Source organism: Lucilia cuprina, chromosome 4, assembly GCF_022045245.1.
Source record: "Lucilia cuprina isolate Lc7/37 chromosome 4, ASM2204524v1, whole genome shotgun sequence".
NCBI classification, from domain to species: domain Eukaryota; kingdom Metazoa; phylum Arthropoda; class Insecta; order Diptera; family Calliphoridae; genus Lucilia; species Lucilia cuprina.
Window position 1 is genome coordinate 25462084 of NC_060952.1, and position 15379 is coordinate 25477462.

Genomic DNA, 15379 nt, shown 5'->3' on the forward strand with positions numbered 1-15379 from the left:
GTCTAACGGTGCTAAAAACAATTTGCAATATTGTTCATACATTTTATTTTTATTAGTGAAAAACCTAACAATTTTTTAACATTTTAGAATATGTCAATTATGAGTGTACGGTAATTTATGGTTAATACAACATTGGACGTGGCTTTAAAACCCCCTTCAAACGATACCCCATATTGGAGGTTTTGTTTCAAAACAAAACAAAAAATTTAAAAAAATAATTTCGAAATATATTTTTTTAATTTGATCCAGCTCACGAAGCGTCATTGCTAGACTTAAAATATTTTGGGAATCGTCCAAAAACAAAGCAAACCCGTTTTTGCTTTCCATACAAAGAGAGTCAGTCTAATGTACATACATATGCGTAGTATGTGCTATATTTTGTTAAGTCAGCCTAAAAGCAGACTATATGCATCTAAAAGCTTGTAGCTTTTTTTCTATTAAATGAATTCGTTATTAAAGCTAAATGGTATTCAATTTTACATACACATACATAAATATTTACATAGTATACATACAAATATGTATATGTATATAATTTAAGCTGCCGATTATAAATAAATTTAATGTCACCCGTCATACTACTGCCAGGCGCTTTAGTCGGTAATAACAAAAAACTAAATTCAGAGAGGAAACGCTTCAATAGACATGACTACATAGAAATGTGTATATTGCGATGATGATGATGATGTAGAAAACCAAATGACAAGTATAATTTATCATTTCAGTTGTTGTTGTTGTCTTTTTAATGGCTCAACTACTTAGAAACTGTATTTACGTTATACTCCTATATACATACATTTATATACATATATACTATACTGACATAAATACATACTTTCGCCTAGAAAATAATATTAGTTGATAGAGCATTTTAGATTGAAGGCTGGATAATTTAAAATAAAAAACAAAATTGAAATTAATGATAGAAATTAATTTAAAATTAAATGGTATTTATTAGAACTTTGGATGTTTATTCTCTTAAATCTAATATTAAACATTTTTAATTTCGACAGTAGTACCTACATATTAAATATATTAAGAATTTTTTGAGACCTATTTCGAAAAGAATGCTGAATTTTTTAACATATTGTACTGAGAATAAGAATTTTAATCGCTTGTGATGTCCGTCTGTCTGTCCGAGTAAACTATTCCCAGTAAAAATAAAATGAAGTACTTCAAAAAAAAAAAAAAAAATACAACCGCTTCAAAAGTAACACTTAGCGAAGTTTTTTAACTTCTGTGAAAGTGATGTTTAAAAAAGCGAAAGGAATCCAAATGTTTTTTTTAATTGAAGGTATATTTTATTGTATTGCATTTTTTTAATTAAACCAATTTTATTTTGTAGTTAATTGGTAAATGCGTGAGTCAAATTGACATTCTATAAAACTACAATTTCACTTTCAAATAACTTAAAAAAAAAACATAACAATTAATTTCTGAGAATGACTTCAGATATAGTGAATTGTTATACATCACAAGCATTACATATAATTGGCGAATGTGCCCCAGGGGCAGTTCTGGGGTTTAGTTAAAATTTTTTCGGGCTTCCAACTATGTTATCGGAAAAAATGTATGTTTTATGATTCACTATTATTGACCAACCAATATATTTTTTATCAAAAAAAATTAAAAAAGTGAAATATTTTCATAGACCTTTGAAAAACAATAAATCACGTCTGCCTTTCATTACATGTGAAGTTAATTCTTCAATCTTTTAGGGATGATGGATAATCGATAAACGAAAACAAAATTTGATAATGTGATAAAATCGATTACTCACTGTTCAAATTATTCGCATTAACAGATGGGCCCCTATGGCGATTGATCCCCCTTCTGCCCTAATTAAGAATTAAAAGCTCTAATTGTAATTTTCTATTCGAGTATAGCATTATATATTTTCTTAAAAAATTTACATAAAAACAGAAGCATTAAAAAACATTTAATGTATTTAGTATTTAAAAAGTTTAACGCTAATTGATCCACAAAAAAAAACTTTCCTATTTTTGACTAAAAAAAGTTTATATACACATAAAATTTAATAGTAATTCTATGGCTAATATATCCAACTATATTTTTCGAACTTATTTTTTTTTAAAGAAATCTGTATTTTCGTATTTACGTCAATTATATCTTAAATTAATAAATTCAATGTTTTTGTAAAATGTCTAATAATTAATCACCTTGTAAAATATTTTATATCAAACTATAATTATATAAAACAGTGCTTATTCAAATATATTGTTACCTTTCCGAATTTCTAGCGATGTATGAAACTATTGATGTTTGAAAGGAAATATGTTCAATAAATCATTCATTATGTATTTGATTGTGACATACACAGATCTAATATTGCGATTTTTTATTACTTGTAAGGATTACAGAGACTTTCCTGTCCTCTTATGATTTAAAAAAAATAGCTGAGGTAATAAAATACTTAAACGTTTTAAAATCATAAATTTTAATAATTTTATAACTTAAATTGCTATTTAAATTCTTAGTAAATTATTTCGTTTTTATTTCAAGCATTCTTTTCATTGCCTCCAACCAGTTTGCACATTTATCTAAACGCTTTTATTCTATATAAATAAACAACACCAGTAGCTAAAAATTCTGAGAGTTGTTATCGTTTTGACAGGAAAAATAGAGTCTCTCTAAAGGATGCAATAAATGAAAAATATTAGAAAAAAAATTATATATCGGTCATGCTCGACCATGCGATACCTTAAATAAAAACATTTCATTCTAAGGTTTACAGAAAGTTACATCATATATACATAAATACATATGTAAATGCATAATTTTTGAGTTTATCGGTGTGTATGTGGAAGGAATATAACATGTAACTGTTACAAACACCAAAGGAAATACATAACATTCTTACCACTATAGTGATGTAGCGTTTAACAACAATAGTAATCATAGAAAATAAAAACTCCAACAGGCTTTTTTAATGAAATACTCTGTATGTATGCAATTGTTTAAGAGCTGGGGGAAACAAACAGATTATAATGGCCAAGAAAGAATATTACAGCATGTAGTTTTTGTACAAACAAAACAATATTAAAGGCTTAAAGCATAAACATAAAATGGCCAGGACTAAAATGTAGTAGGACTAAACGAGGATTGCTGTGATGAAATGTATTTGGAACTTGCAGTTGAGAAAATTAAATATTGAAAAACTAACAGAGGATGTGCTAAAGGAGTCTATGGAAATTATAAATTTTATGTTATAATGATACTATTGCATTAATAATAAAACAAAATTTAATGAATATTGGTCAAACAGCTTATAGCACAGCAATATACTCAGAATGACTACTATTCTTCTATAAATTCTGTAGTTTATTTTTAAACTAAGGATAATAGCTACATTATATTACATCCCTCACACAAATTTACTCCCTTACAAATAGTTATGAGTCTTTTTGGTCATAGAGAACTATCCATAATATATTAAATAAGACCTTGGCTGATTATATATGGATAGTAATAAATGTTAGTTTATTACTATCGATTACTTTCGTAAATAATAAATAAGTTATAAAAATGGGTCCGAATAATTAGCAATGCTATGTATTAGTTAATCTACTTACCCGATATTTGGCTACTTTTAAAACTGCAGGACCTTTGTAAAGTCAAATAAACTTGTAAGTAAATAAACAAACTGCTACTACAAACAAAAAAATAAACAGTTAAAAAGGAAGTTTATGCAAAAGTGGCGACAGCACGTTTTTCATTTTCAGTATTATCCTTTAAATGCAGCATAAAACACTTATGTGTATGGCTGTGTGTTTTGAGAAGTAAGACCATATTTCTATTGTACAAATGAAGAAAATTGAAAAATATAAAATAAAATTAACTTAGAATTGTGAAAAAAAGAAAAAAACATTATATACACAACATAAATATCATTTGTTTAGATTCTCTGGCTTTTGCTTTCCCTAAAGTATCTTTCAGAATAAACTGCAAGTTTAAGTCTTTTATGAAACAGCTATAATTTCTAGTTATAAGTTGTTAACAATGTTACTATGGATATAAAAGGAATATAATTTTTGACTACATTTTATGTAAATTACATTAAAAACATTTTTAGAATTTAAAAATTTTCGGAAAAAAATATTTTTTTTTTTATATTTTTAAAATATGTTCAAAAGTTTAAAGAAATATCTTAGAATCAATTAAACATAAATTTTAGCCGAGAATATTGCATTTATTTTAATTCTCCATGCAAAAGATGACATATTAATATAAAAGGATCTGGATTCGAAATAGTAAAATGTGATATATATTTGAACCATTTCTAACTTCAGTTTTATTATTTAATATTGATTAAATGCAGACATTTTCAGATTTGTTCTTTATTTTTGGCATTTTTTCGGCAGAAAGACGGACATGAATACATCATCTTATAATCTTCAAGAATACACCGCTACGTAATAAAAGACAAAAAAAATTACTCGTGCCTCATGAGTCAAATTTTTGCAAAAATGGTTCATATCCTGAAACACGTTAAGAATTTTGATTTACCCTTTGGGACAACCTTGTAGATATTGTCATAAAGAACACAAAATATAAACTTAAAAAAAACCTATCAAGTGTTTATATAAATTAGACGTATACTTAATATTAAAATATACTATGAAATAATAAACACGTATACGTACAGGTGTCATTAACAAATTCTAAAATTAATATGGTAAATGAAATTGCGAAAGGTTTGCAAGATATGAACCTGATAAAGTTATAAATTTGTGCAAAGTGACCTGGAGGTCTTACATCATTGGGCATATAAAAGTGCAAGCAGCACACGGGTCTCTTTTTGATATTTTATACGTATATGGTTATATGACATAAAAACTTACACACAGTGTAAAAGGATTATAACCAGACAAACCAAAAAATGTTTTAGCCCAATAAAAATGCAGTAAAAATTTTTACAAGGGCTCTAAAAATAAAAATGAAGATTAAAAATATTAAAAGGGCTGAAAGTTATATTATTATACTGTACAGAATAGATGGAAATATATCAATGCTTTAAAGTTAGGTCTGTTTTGAGAAATGTTGTTCTTCTTTAGCTTTTTTAAACGTTTGTCATTTTTCCGGTTGTTATGCAGAAGAAAAAATAGTTGCCACTACACAATGGTTTATGGTGTGTGTACATAAGAGTCCGTAAAAGGACACTTCTGCAATAACTTTAAAAGAATCACCAGTTAAAAGTGGATGTTATAATTAGCAATATAAGTATCAAATTAACTTTAAATTATTAGCTCTTAACTTTTAAGTAATTGCGGTTTTTAAAATACCTAAATTTAAGGCTCTTGGTTTTAGTTAAAAAAACTTTCAAGATGAACTTCTTTGCTGAAGTCCTATTGAAGCATACGTAAGAATACTTAAATTGTAGTTTTATTTTGTTTTGTAAAATGTCCTTTGAGAAAACAATTTTAAGTTTTTCATTTTAATTTTTCTTTCATTTTATTTATCAGAAAAACAGTTTAGCCGGATTTGTTATTTCATTTTATTTTTAATTTTTCATTTTCTTTCCTTTATTTGTATTTTTAAAATCATTTATCATATGCCATTAAATGCACAACAACTTCATTTTCTTCTTAGTCAGCGATACGTTACAACAAGACCATTAACCCAAAAGATACACATTTGTTGATATTTTGAAAATAAACAAGCCACTTGATACTTGTTTAGATTTGATAGAAATAATTTCTTTAAACATTTACCAACTAGATGTCGACATATGTATGTATGGCTGTATGTACGTTGAGAGTAATATATAAAATTTTTGCTTTGACTTCATTAATCATGGTGGTGGATAGTGAAGTGAAATTAAAAATTTTATTAATAGTTTTAAGTTTTGATTTTAACGGATGAATTAAAAAGAAATTTTAATTTTTTTACTTTTTTTGTATCAATCAACAAGGCGTTTTATGTAATAGGTAATGTAGATATTTATTATCGCTATTGGTACTTCGGTTGGTATGAATAATTACAAATTTTTCAATATTAATCATACGCAACAGTCAGTTTTTACTTTCATTCGATGAAATTTATAATCCACTCAAGGTCTTGTTGGCATAAATATAATAAGTTAATAAGCCTTAGAAAAAAATCCTTAAAGGTCGATGTGAAAAAACGTTGTTTCATATATAGACCATCCTGTGCAAACTAAATTTTAATTTATTTTATTTGTATTGGTGGTGGGTATTCTTAGGTGTATGTTTTTTAAATTTTCTCTCTATTTGCATTTTTAAAATAAAATTATTTCAACATTACAATACATTTGAATGTTAAAATTGAATTTAGTATGACTAGGCAAATTGTTATAGCAAATTTAATTTGTAGCAAAAATAGATATCATGCTTTTCTTTTGCATAACATATAGGTGGTTCTTTTATTAGATTTTCTAAAAAAATAAAAACCCATTTATAATTTATCAAGTCACTGTGAATGACAAAACCTAAAATATATATGTATATATATTTTTAAACAAATGAAAAAGTTTAAAACGTGAAAACTTTAAACATTTAAAATATTCGTTATAGATTTCAAAAAATATTCTTACTCATACTCCAACACATACAAAAATAAATAATACAGTATTTTCACCTTAAAAGGAAACATATGTTATACACGCACACATTGAAATAAATGATATACCGTTAGATGGCATATAAATGAAAATGTATGAATGAATAAAGGAACGAACGAACACAAATAAAGGACATTTAATATCATGAGACATTTCATTTTTACACTTCATTACAGGTTATGATGAAACATAAATTCCCATAAGAAAAACCCATCAAGACAACAACGACTACTACGACAACAATGATGATGGAAGAAAATAAAATGTTAAGTGAAGTTTTTTCCTTTACAAAATAGTATTCGCTGGCAGTGGGTAGTAGTAGTTATAAACTAGAATTTATTTTATTTTTAGGTAACAGTAGGTAGTTACTCTAACAAATATCCCCATCAGAAAATTATTCACACATAACATAACATCCTAAAATGTGGAGGGATCTTCGTGTGTTAGAAAAAATTGTTCTCAAACTTCATAGAAAGTTCACATCCACTAACATACATACATACATATGTATGTATGAACATACATATAGAGGACATGTCAAAGATTGTGTCTATGTATGGCAGTGAACGGAAAAGGAAATGAGAATAAGTAGAACAAAGTAGGTTATATATTTATATTAATAAATGGCTAATTTCAAATAAGGCAAAATGGGTAGAAAAGGTTTTTAGTTAAAACTTTGATTTATTTAAGAATCATGTGGAAAAGATTTTTCTTGTAAAACATAGTGGAGGCAAATGTTAAACTAAGATTAGGAAAAGGAAATGAGTTGAAAATTTAAAGTATAATAAGTATACTAATGGATTAAATGATTCATAAATATAAGATGTATATTTTAAGGTATATAAGATTACTCCTTTTTTAATAATAATATTGTGAAACTATTCTATTTTTTTTAAACATGTGGTTTTATAAAAGGATATACAAAGATGACAAACACATACATTTAGTTCAATTTGTATACCCACCCCTATGATTTTTTAAATTTTATTTATATGAGAGATGCAACGCCCCCCATTAGTATTCCACCAATTTATTAACCAAAATGTTCATATGGATGGTCGTTTATAATTTGAAAATTCTAACTTAAATAATTTACAATTAATTCATCCCGGAGATGATCAAATTGACACTAAAGTGATTTCGTCAAAATTTGAGGACTCTATCTGTTACATTTTCTCAGATATACTGATTTAGTATTTTCTTTATATGGAAGGTGGCATCGAAGTTGTTCACACAAAATTTGTATAACTCTTGCAGTTTCTAACACTTATTTTAAATGTAGGTGTGGCACGTCGGCACTTGGCTTTAGTTCCTTCCATACGTGAAAATTTCAGAAAAATTGGCCCAGCAAATTTATATATTTATATAAATAAATAATAATTTTCAAAAATGTTTATTTAAATAACAAAAATAGTAAGATTTCAACACTATATAATTATTTAATATAAAACGTATATTCTAGCATTTTCTATTTTTTTTAAGTTAAAAATTTCTTTAAGTTGATTTTTAATTGCTGTTGAACTTTAATGAAAAGAAAACACACAAAAAAACTATTTAATCCTGCCATCTTATTTATATTCCTTTGAACAGCTCGTTTTTTCCTTGTTTACTTTTAAAATACTAACGGTTTGAAAAAGTTAAAGTTTAACAACTTTAGTACGTGCACATTTAATTTGCAATTTTAAAAACGAAGAAACCTCCAATAAAAAATTAAATTCACTTGCAACCATTTTCTTATATTTTTAAGGAAAAAAAAATAAATTAGACTTTAGTTCATTTAATGAGTTAAGTTTTGCCTTTATGCTTTTTAGCAATTTTTTACTTTTCTTTGTTCTCAAGAAACTTCCACCTCAGAATATATAAATTAAAATAAGATAAATTGTTAGATAGAAATGAAATATGCAAATATATTAAATTTAAACGGGTATTTTTTTTACAAACACTTTGAAAAAGAACTATGATTTCAGAAAAAGATTATAGCTTATACATACAGCTATAATTTGAGAACTATCAGCAGCGGTGCACAATTTCTAAAGCCATTTATGCGGCCTTTGCTACTTTTTCTGATGTAGGATATGTCACATGATCATCGTACATTTCAGCACTATACCAGGAAACACAGTACTAGGCATACTTCTCCCAAATGCAATAATTTGGCAACTCTTACATCTAAAACTTTCTATTTTCAATCGAATTTCGAATCTTTAATCTCTTTCGAAAAAAACACACCTTTCCCTGCGGCTTTAATTCTTTGCTTAATTTAGACATTTTAATTAAAATCATATTATGTTGAGAATTAGTGTCAAAATATACATGAAAGAATCTATTCAATCCTTTCATTATGTACAATGAGATAATGCCAAAAACACCTAGAAAAGTATTTGCATAAATTATACAAATTTTGCAAAATCACAAAAAAAAACTAAAAATAAGAAGATGAGATGAATTAAATAAACAGGAGGTGGCATTACGCAACATTTGCATAATATTAGGTTGAATGAAAATTAGAAAGGTGAGAGAAGGTAGGAAATGAAAAAAAAGAAACTAAAACGGAAGTGAGAATTTTATTATTAAATATAAGATGAAAGTTTGTGGTTACAATTAAAGGAAAGAAAGAGGAATTTTATACAAAGAAAACATGTTCCTAGTATGGCAAAAGGCCATCTAAGTAATTTCTTTTATATTCATTTTTCTCCTAGTATCCTTTTGCAAATATACTTAATTAGTTTTATATAAGATTTTAATACTTGCCTTTTAATTATGACTCTTTATAGTTTTTATAACTTTGTTTTAGTTTCTTATGTGTTGTTTTTTCTTATTTTTCTTTTACTATTTAATTAACTTAATTAGGCTTACCTAACTAACAAAGAATGAACAGTTGTAAAAAGGTCATTCAAATACATGATTATGTTACTCACACCTTTTCTTATTCAATAACTCATAGCCACTTCTTAGGTTTTCAATAAATATAAGTTTTTTTATCCCCCATCACTATCAGTGGTGGGAGATTTCTCATTTCCTGTGTAACAACAAGAAATTTTCACCGAGTATATACATATATTCCGGGTCCTTATTAACTTCTAAGTCGATTTAACTCACGTTAAACTCACACGCTCACATTAAAACATAACAGGCGAAATCAACCAAATTTACTGATAATATTCATAACCCAGCAAAAACTGGGTAATGGATTTAAATTGTAATTACTTACCTAACAACATACCTTTCAGTGACTACTAGATATCGCCTGAATTACAAAGAACTAGTCTAATAAGGTCTTCCTAATAATGTATTATATAAATACTTTCTAATTCATTAGTCAACTTGTCAGTAAAGATATTGAAGCTGTATAAGTTTTTTCATGCGATTCACAATGACAACTTTTTCTAATTACTTGTAATCGTTTGTGGTAAGTACTTTCCGATAATGACTTAAAATGCTAATGTGTAAGTAATTTTTAGCATTTTTACATGATAATGAAAGTTTTTACTGGGAATTATTCTAAGCAGTTTGAAAGCGTAAAAAGTTATGAGTAATAACTTTAGACTACCTCAAAAAATTTTGTTTTTTGTAGTTATCAGAAATTTTTTCACTCAGATATCAATTATGTTCAATATCACAACAATCGATCAATAATTTCCCATAGCACCCAAACATAGGTACAAATTTCCGAAAATAGATTTATCGTTAATAACTTCCCTAAAAATATCGGCATCACAACAACTTATTACATATAATGTATGTATATAATGTGAATAGAAATCATATTACCATATCCATAACTGTTGATACCTCCCATATCAGGTCCACTGCTGAAAATAGGTAAAAAGCACATACTTTATTGACAAAAAGAGAAATCGCTTTAAAATTCCCCATGAGCATATTTTATGTATAAGCAAATCTTTTTGAATTTTTTTTCCGGATCTGTCCATATTTTTTATATAACTCATCACTGGGGAAAGTCACTTAAACGCCCATATTTCATTAATATATAAGGATATGCGGATAAAATCCGACATGAGTAACTTTATCGTTAAAAAAATCGTCCATATATGTGTATTATGAAATTATTAATCGAATTCTAAATTATATTACAAAATTAAAACTTTCACAATATTTTTACAAAAAAATAGTTTACAGGTGAAGGGTATTTAAGATTCACCATTGTCAATAACAGCTTTCTTTGTTTGTTTTTTAAACATTTCATTACTTTATTATACCCTAAACCACTTTAGTGGGGAGGGTATATTGGGTTTGTGCTGATGTTTGTAACGCACAATAATACTGGTCCTATACCCACCTTAATGTATACCAATCGGCTCAGAATCATTTTTTGAGTCGATTTAGCTATGTTCGTCCGTCTGAATGTCTGTCTGTCCGTCCGTCAAACTACAGGTCGCAATTTAGAAGATAATTCAATGAAATTTGGTACACGATATTTTATAGTTCCAGGGAACCAGGAACCAGGGAACCCTATTGAAAATGGTTAAGATCGGTCCATTGTTTCACCTAGCCCCCATACCACTGTACCTTCGATTAGGGCTTGTTAACCTTGTAATCAAATTACAGGTCGCAATTTTGAAGATAATTTAATAAAATTTGGCACATGATCTTCTATGGTACCGTAGACGAGGCCTATTGAAAATGGTTAATATCGGTCCATTATTTCACCTAGGCCTGATACAACTGAACCCGCCAAATAGGGCTTTTAAATTCATAATTATGTTTAATACACTCGTATCTCGACAAAAAGCTGCAAAACAAAGTTCTATACTAGCCTTGATGATCCTCATAAACTTTATAATTATAGAGCCTCATTTGACCCTAGCCCCTATACAAAGCCCCAAAATTTTAATTAAATATTCACAGTTTTATTAAACAATAAATGGCTTAAGTATATCCGAGGCAAGGTACAATTCAACTTTAATGCTTTATTATGAAAACTAAATCACATTATATTCGTATACAGGTGTAGTGTATTATATGGTCGGCCGACTATAACTTCTTACTTGTTTGTATGTATGTTTGTATTTACATATGTATATGTAGAACCCAGGAGTTCAACAAAAAGTTAATGCATCGGAAAAAGGCAGTGAATTTTATTTACCTCTAACTGTTTTCTTTATTTCGTCTTTTGTCACGACTGTACACATTGTAAACAAGAGTGAAGACAATCGTTACTTTAATGTCCCCATTGTGAGGGAGATAATGAGCACTTGAAAAATAAACTTAAGCTTTTTGTTGTATCTTCGTAATCAATGGGGTGACGATTGACTTTCTCGTAGGACATAATAGCTAGTCACCTGGACAGTCGGTGGCTAGAGGTAACCCTAAATGCTAGGTTAGTATCAACATAACAAAATTTTTTGTTTTATTGTATTTTTCAACTTATAAGTGTCTGTGGTCAATTATAAACTGAACTCTACATTACAACATGTGCCCCAAAATTTGAAAAGATTTAAGTTACTTTGCTTTAAGGGATAAAATGTCAAAGTTCTTTAGGTGAAGACCTGTCGGTTGTTTTTTTACCACTGGGTGAACTTTTGAGATGAATCACCACAACTCCATTGTGTATTTTATACGCAGGTGGAAATTTACGTCTATGGAATTTCAGGTCCATTATACGTGCACTTTGCTCAAGTACTTGAGCTATCTTATCTTTGAGAGTTGCTGCCCCGTTGCTTAACTTCCGAGATGCAAAAACAAGGCAGATGGAATGGCCTCTGTTAAGTTGGCAACAGTACTTAGAGGTGTAACCGGTTGACCGAAGTACGAATCCATCCATTTTTACTCACAGAGTAGACACGGAGTTTTCTCTGCAGATACCTAGACAAGGAAAATCCAATGGTATCACTAGTATATCCTATTCATATTTATCCGATACATTTATAAGAGAACAACATATGATAGACTTACTCTACAAAATGTGACATTTATCCTATATCTTACGATAAATGTGATTTCACTATATAAATTTAACTTCATTCACCTCATTTCCAACGCTTAGTCCCATGGACGCTCTCCTGTGGGGTATATTTATTATATTTTTCATTAAAAATGGTACGATAAAGATATTTTGCTTAGGTCGGAAATGGTATTTTAGCGGCCAAATGTTTTTTGTTGATGAGTGACAAAACATGTTAAAAAAATATTTTGCGTATAGAGTGGTAACATTATTCCTTACTTTATATTTACTTATACATATGTATAGTATATTGTCGTTTCTGTGTACTACCGAGAACCACAATATTTAACCTCAAAAACAAAACCATTATGCCACAAATGAGTGCATTTCATTGAAATACAAATACACAAACCATTGCAGACAAAAGCGTGCTTATTAGGGAGGATATTTTTGCAGAAGACACAAAAATTGAAGCATATTTTAAAATAGTTTATTTTGTTTTAAAATTATACTTTGGTCGTAAATACATGGCACCACCTTAAGGTGTATACATATACATACATATGATTTGCATTGTATAATTTCAACATGAACTAACATTGCACCAAGCAAAAATTAAAACAAAAAACCTTCATTTATCTTCTTGGTTTTTCGGTAGAATTTCTTTATTTTTTTTCGAACCATAACTACAAACCAAAAAGAAAAGAATTTTCTTGAAGTGGTTTTCGTTGTAGTTGAGCTTGGGTAGAACACAGCAAAAAATTTAAATTATACATTCTATCAAAATAAACAAATAAATACGAAAGTATACAATACATTACGCTCATATGAAAGAATTGAAGTGTACATACATTTGATACATATGTATGTATATATATGTTTGTATGTATTTTGAAGTCTATCAGTTTATATACATATATACATAAATTTTTCAGTATGGCCATGAGCAATAAAGATGTTAATTGTTTTTATTAAATAAATTTTGAGGATAAATGTAATTCAATGAAAATGAATGAAAAATACTGTCACGAATTACATTGGGAAAATAAAAAGAAAAATCCAAAACAAAAATGTACTTTTTTTAACAGGTGCCAAGTTAAGAAAATAATTTAAAATTATTGTTTATTCTGATTAGGTTTGTGCGGTTCAGAAGTGGTAATTATGATAGTAAAACAATTTTGACCACCTAGAATTGGTGGCATTACTATATAAAGACTAACAAGAGCTTGTGTTTGGTGCTTGAGTAGCTTACTCAAAGACCAAACTCAAAGGAGAAGAATTCATTCAAAGCTGGAGAATTGGATATAAAGTATTGGATGTGAAGATTTAGAAAGCCAATTATATAGCGTATACGCTATAAAATTAAATATTTTTTTAACGAATATTTTCTGTGATATAAAATAGACTCACTACTATAACCAGAAGGACAATAAATAGTATTTAACCAACTAATTGCATATACTCTATAGCCAAATATGCATAAATGTGAGGATAAGCTCAGCAAAAAAAGAACTTTCAAAGAAGCGATAAATATGTAGAATTTACTCAATCCACGGAAGTATGGAAAAAGTCCTAAAGAAGTTATGGTTTTAACACAGGTTATACATTGGAGGGATGTCCATTATATTTGTTTCCAAATTCACTACATCTGATGTCATTCTCAGGAAGTAATATGTATGTTCTTTTTTTGGAAGTTATTACGAAGTGAAATTGTAGTATTATAGAAAGCAACTAATTTGAATCAAATAATATTAATATAAATTAATAATTAAATAAATAACAAGCATTTATAAACTTATTCCAAAATAAAATTTGTTTAATTAAAAAAATTTCACTTACTGCTAATTTTGAAGTGGTGATGGATGTTATTCTTTTGGAAGTATTCGTTTCATTTTTTCTGGGAGGTAATGCTCTGTGTGGTCTTATTGATATATGAACTAAAAATCATGCAAAATCATAAAAATGGTATTTTTATACGACCTACAAATCCTTCCTGGGATCCTGATTTGTTTCAAGAAAGCACCGATTTAAAAAAACTATGCTGCCAAATGTTAGTCAAAACCTCTTAAAATCTATTTTAATGATTGAATTCTAGAATTCTCTCTCTGGAATTCATTTTACTTCAGAATTGGGTATACGCTTGATTAGTTCTACTACTTAAAAGATTTTCATAACTATTGGCAACCCATTTTGGAATCCATTTTTTAGCAGAAAGATATAAAATTATATATTTTGTACCAAAGTATACTCATATTTTGTACAATACAGTACAAATTATAGCTGAATTTTTAGGCCAGACATTCCACCGAATGTTATTTAATGACTAAAAAATAGTTTAAATTTTTTTATTACTGATCTTGATATTTTAAAGCCATTATAAGGTTTTTTTTATATTTACTCAATATGCAATTCCTATACTATTTCAATTTATGAATTCATACCTTTAAAATTTTCTTTACTACCACTGTTGCATAAATTCTAAAGAAACCGCAACATACAAGAACAACGAAAACTAATTTTGCAGAAATTTTAAAACAAAACAAACAAAAATTAATAAAACAAATATAAATGGAATGAATTGAAACTTAAAAGGAACGCAAATGGGAGTTAAATCAAATGTTCAAAACTATACATAAAAGTCATTTCAATTTTAAAATTTGTACAAAACTTTTAATATTTGCTTAAATTTTAAACTAGAAATTTATTGCTCTAGACATAAGCCGCTTTATTATTTATATTTTAAAAGTATTTAAAATATAAAATGAGTGTTATTAAATAGTATAATATTGAAAAATAAGCAAGATGAAAACTTTTATTATCGGTTTAAATTGGCTTAAAACATGAAAGACTAAAAGTGTGAAATATATGTATTT